The sequence below is a fragment of the Pinus tabuliformis genome, chromosome 1_2 (genome assembly GCF_031772625.1).
Source record: "Pinus tabuliformis cultivar Carrire ecotype Pingquan chromosome 1_2, CPIR1, whole genome shotgun sequence".
Lineage (NCBI taxonomy): Eukaryota > Viridiplantae > Streptophyta > Pinopsida > Pinales > Pinaceae > Pinus > Pinus tabuliformis.
This window is the reverse complement of record NC_142298.1, coordinates 1,182,516,773-1,182,522,079: the sequence shown is the minus strand read 5'-3', so window position 1 is coordinate 1,182,522,079 and position 5,307 is coordinate 1,182,516,773.

The following is a 5,307-nucleotide window of genomic DNA, read 5'->3' as shown; positions in this document are numbered from 1 at the left end:
ATGCAATGGATGGAAGCAATTATGCTCAAACAGGTGAATGATCATGAAGTCATAAGATTTCTACAGCACAACATCATTTCCAGGTTTGACATTCCTACTTCACTTTTTTTTTACAATGAAACATACTTCTCATCACTAAAATCTATGATTTTGCATTGGAAAATGGTATCATATTGAAACATTCAGTCAAATATTATCCGCAGGGGAATGGTATTATTGAATCCATGAATAAGAACCTAATCTGCATTATAAAAAAGACAATATTCTTTAAGCATTGAAACTGACACTCTAGTATGGTAAATGCCTTATGGGATGATCGAGTCACACTGAAACCTTCCATGAACACCTCCGCTTCCTTCCTGGTGTACAGAAAAAAAGCCATCCTCCCTCCCAACATCTACTTGCATGCTCTCCAACTCTCACAAGAATCCCAAGGCAAGCCATGTCTATTAGTTCAATGTAGGATGGATACCCTTCATAAGCTATAGGAAGAAAGGTTGAAAGAAAAAGAAAAAATTTCACTTCACTAGAATCATATCAAGAGGTGGTTTGATAAGAAGTCTGCAGGGAAAAACAACTTCAGTGTGGGTGACTTAGTCTTAAAGTGGGATAAAGCCCACAAGGAAAAAGGAAAACACACTAAGTTTCAGTCCCTGTGGATTGGGCCATTCACGGTGCACGAAAAGCTTGGCCAACACACATATCGTCTTCAATCACTTGACGAGAAGATTGAATCTCTCCTTGTCAATGGCCAAGACTTGAAACAATATTTTCAATGAAAATATGGGGTTGTGCCCTACATCATGTACATAGTCTTTTCTTTTGTTGTTTTTCATTTGTTGTTTGAGTTTTGTTTTGGTTTTCATTATGTGAATAAGTTTTGTGCATGAATATGTTGTGGCTTCGAAATATGTGTGCAACCAAACTGTAAAAAGTCTTGTGACACTTCAGCATTTGGCTAGCCTTCTGTCTGTCTTCCTTGTTTTGGTTACATATTTTGAATGATGAAGTTCAGACAGAAAATATGATCCATACATTAGGAGAGTTTTGGTCCAACCATAAACCCATGCCTAGTCCAGAAACCTCATGCCTATACTCAGTTTTTATGTTTTGGTGTCTTCAAGCTTATCCAACTAGTATAAACGAAGAAGGGAAAAATATAAACGAGCAAACCTAAATCATGGGTCTACATAAGCTTCTCTGAAGGAACAACCGCTTATGCTCTCAATTAGTCGGGATCCCTCTTCTGCCCCAAAATAAATAAGTAACAATGCACAATTCTATTTAAATAAATAAATAAAGGAAAAAGAAGAGAAAGGCGTGCTACACAAAGAGGTGAAGCAAGAAACTCCATCAGGGCACCGTCCAGGCTTGCTGGCAGTATAGAAATGTTTATTTTCCTGTGCGACTTCGTCGAGGTACTATCTAGGCCTACTAGTAGCGGAGAAACACCAAAGATGAAAAATTATACTCTGAAAATCTTAAGTTCTTGAGCTACACTACCCTTCTCAAGTCGAAACATTGTGATTATGTTGAATCTTATGTTGTGTTCAACCGAGAAGTTATAAATGAGACCATGTCTATTCGTGGGGTAATTGGGAAGGCCAAAATAATTTGCATGATGAATCAATACTCCTTGAAGAACCAAGGCCCTGCATAGAAGAAGTTAACCAAGACAAAGAAGCTAGAGTCCAACTAGTGTGTCTCCAAGTGTTGTTGCTGCTACAACACCCTCCAAAATTCTAGCTTATAGTCGATTTCATACCCTTGCTTGGTCTTTTACATTGTTGTTGCAAACACTAGAGCTCTTTTCATGAGCTTTCTTGTAGTCCTTTGGTTCATTTTGCACGTTGGGTTAACTGTCTTCTTTTGGCATGTTTGGATGTCATACAATGTTTGCAAGCCTATTTTGGAGGTTTCGAAGGTATGTCTTTGTGTATATAAGTTTTGCTAACCATGTAAACATTTGTCACATCTATACACAAAGTCTTGAATATTGTCACACAAGTGTCATCATGGTCGTCCTAAATCCTATCTTAAGTGTCACAATTGTCGTGAGCCAATCACATGAAGGGAAATGGTTGTTCATCTATTTGGATGATCTATGTTGTCATGTCATCAAAGTATGAAAAGTGTGTGATCATAGTCAAGGCTCATCACAGTTCATCACCTATCCCACACTTAGCTATTTTCGAAAAATCTTCCCGACTGAGCAACTTAGCTTCACCGAGCCCCAAATGACTGTGCATTTCACAGTCTCAGCCCTCTAAGTTGTGATATTGTTACGTGGAACTATGCAATGCGCAATAGTATCCCGGCCTACCTTGAACTATGTACTTAGCATCTTCAACCCTCAATATATTCCCTTGGCTACTAAAACCTACTCAATGCGCATAAGCCCAACCTCCATTGACATATAAAATTGTGCAGTTGGCTTTCCTAGCATCCATTCCCTTAGCTAGACCCCAGTGTCTCCAAAACCTATTCAGTCTTGTCCTTCAAGCCTCCATGAGCTATGAAATATGTAGTCTCAAAGCTCAAGATCTCCCCCTGACCATTGGAAATATGCAATGTGCAGTCACTGCACCCCTCTCCCCAGCCTGTCACTTGTTATGGGCTTAATTGATGGATCAGAATGCATCATCTTAGATTAGGGGATTTTCATATTTATGTCATCTTGTCATGAGTGAATAGTAGGAACATATACACTATCATGTCATGGAAAGATGGTGGAGAAGGAGAAGAAGGAGGGAAGCATGCCTAAATACTCTCCTGTAGCTGAAATCACAAGTGGATCAATCGAGAGAAAGCGAAGGGACGCAAGTTTGCAACCACCATCTAAGACTAAATATCATTGAAGATTCCGCATCTCCAAGCCATGCGGAGGTGAAGAGAAATCATATCCAAGAATATATCCATCACTTAGCAGCAACAATGACATGACATTGCCATGTCATCAAGCAATCCATGTCAATAGTGTCATGTCATGTCATGTCATGATTGGTCACTTGCCACATCACTATTGCGGACCATGTATATTGTATTCAAATGTATTGTAAAGTGGAAGTCCAAAGGACACACATGAAATGTAAAGAGTCATGTAAGTTGAAAAGTCATAGGAAGTCAAATAGTCATGAGGGTAGTCAAAGATTCACCCTTGGTTATATATACTCCCTCATTGTATGAGAAAAAGAATTTTCACATTGGCTCCTCGTGCAAGGAATTAAAGAGATCAACTAGTTATTTGAGTATCAAGGAGTCGATCTAATGTCCCATTATTGGTGATAGTGATGTAAATTGTTAACATGTGTCTTGGAAATTTTACTTCATAACAGAAGCCTTCAAGACCAGGACGTTCTTCATGCATGGACTATGAATGTTTATAAGACTATTCTAGAGATGTTTTCATTTCATGTTTGCTTTCACATGCGCTAAGATAGTTGAACTATTTTGGTCATTTTAATACTTATCTTATTGAGAATGTGTTGTAATGGGTTTTATCGTTGTCCCATCCTTATGGAATATTTCACGGGATATCAAACATACCTTTCTCTATTTGCTGGTTGTAACAATTGTCACATCCGTTGTGGACTATTCTTCTAGGTGTTAGACGATATTTTTTGGTTTATGTGTGTTTCTTCTTGTGTGGTACTATTACTTGTCACTTAGAAGCTCACTTTTCTCCCCTCTCCGTAGTAGAATAACCTCAACACATTTGCAACTAAACACTCACTAGGCACACCTCCCTTGCTTTTTGAAGACACCATTGCATCCCTCTCTCGTGATGACAACTATAGCCAAGGAAAATATTTAAGGATTTGGAAACCAACCCTTTATACCCGATGGGACTTCTACACCAAACAGTGTGAGGTCTAATTAGGACTTCATACCATGGAGATCCCATGAATGTTGGTGGGTGAAACACTATAAACATTACACTAAAATAAATGCACGCTGTTAATCTAATTACTTTGAAATTACTGTAAATCATAGATATAGTTATATAAAATTAGAAATAAACATCCACACTAAAATCAATGCATCTAGTGCAAGGAATAAAATAGTATTAGAAATCAACATCTACATTTAAATCAATGCATCTATTTTAGTGAAATACCAAAATTTCATGGCTTTCTAAATCCAACTTCTTTTACCTTTTGTAAAATCCTTACTTCCTCTTCCTCTATGGTTAATATTGTTCAATACTATATAATATTATATTATATATGTATTTGCCTTTGTGTGTCTCTTTCATCTTCCCTCTCTCTATTTCTCCATATCTGTGTCTATCTCACTCCCTCTCTCTGTCTCTCTCTTCTTCCCTCTCTTCCCCCCTTCCATCCGTATTTTTTCCTCCCTCATTCTTTCCTTTGTATCTCTATCTCACTCCCCAAAACACATACATTGTCTCTCTCCATATCTATCTATCTCTCCTTCCCTCCCTGTCTTTGTCTCTCTGTTCTTCCCTCTCCCCTCACCATATATATTTCTATTTCCCTTCGTCTCTCCTCCTTTGTCTCTCTCTCTCTCACTACCCAAACATGCACACTCTCTCTTCATATGTTTTTATCTCTCTCTCTCTCTCTCTCTCCACCTTTCTCTCTCTATGTCTTTTTTCTTCCCTCTCTCTCTCCACCTTTCTCTCTCTATGCCTTTTTTCTTCCCGCTCTCTCTCCACCTTTCTCTCTCTATGTCTTTTTTCTTCCCTCTCTCTCTCCACCTTTCTCTCTCTATGTCTTTTTTCTTCCCTCTCTCTCTCCACCTCTCTCTCTCTATGTCTTTTTTCTTCCCTCTCTCTCTCCACCTTTCTCTCTCTGTCTTTTTTCTTCCCTCTCTCTCTCACCCTCCAACTCCATCTCTCTCTCCCTCCCTCTCTTCAAATCTCTCTAAAGTCCTCTCTCTTCCTTTATCTCCCACCTCCTTCTGTATATCCCCCCCATCACTCTTTCTCTCTTTCTCTCTCCTCCCTCCAACTTTGTCACTATCTCCCTCCATCTCTCCTTCTCTCTCTTCTTCTTGTCTCCCTTTCTTCTCTCCTTCTTTCTCTCTTCACTCCTCTTCCCTCTCCCGCACTCTCTCCCCATCCCTCCCTTGCCACTCTCTCACTCTCTCTCTCTCTCTCTCTCTCTCTCTCTCTCTCTCTCTCAGTGCCCTCAAACTCTGTCACTATCTCCCTCCCTCTCTCCTTCTCTCCCCCCTCTCTCCCTCTCCACCTCTCTCCTTCTCTCTCTCTTTCAGTCTCTCTCCTCCATTCATCCATATGTTCGATAATTGTCACTTTGTGTAATCAATAATATATGTGAAGTC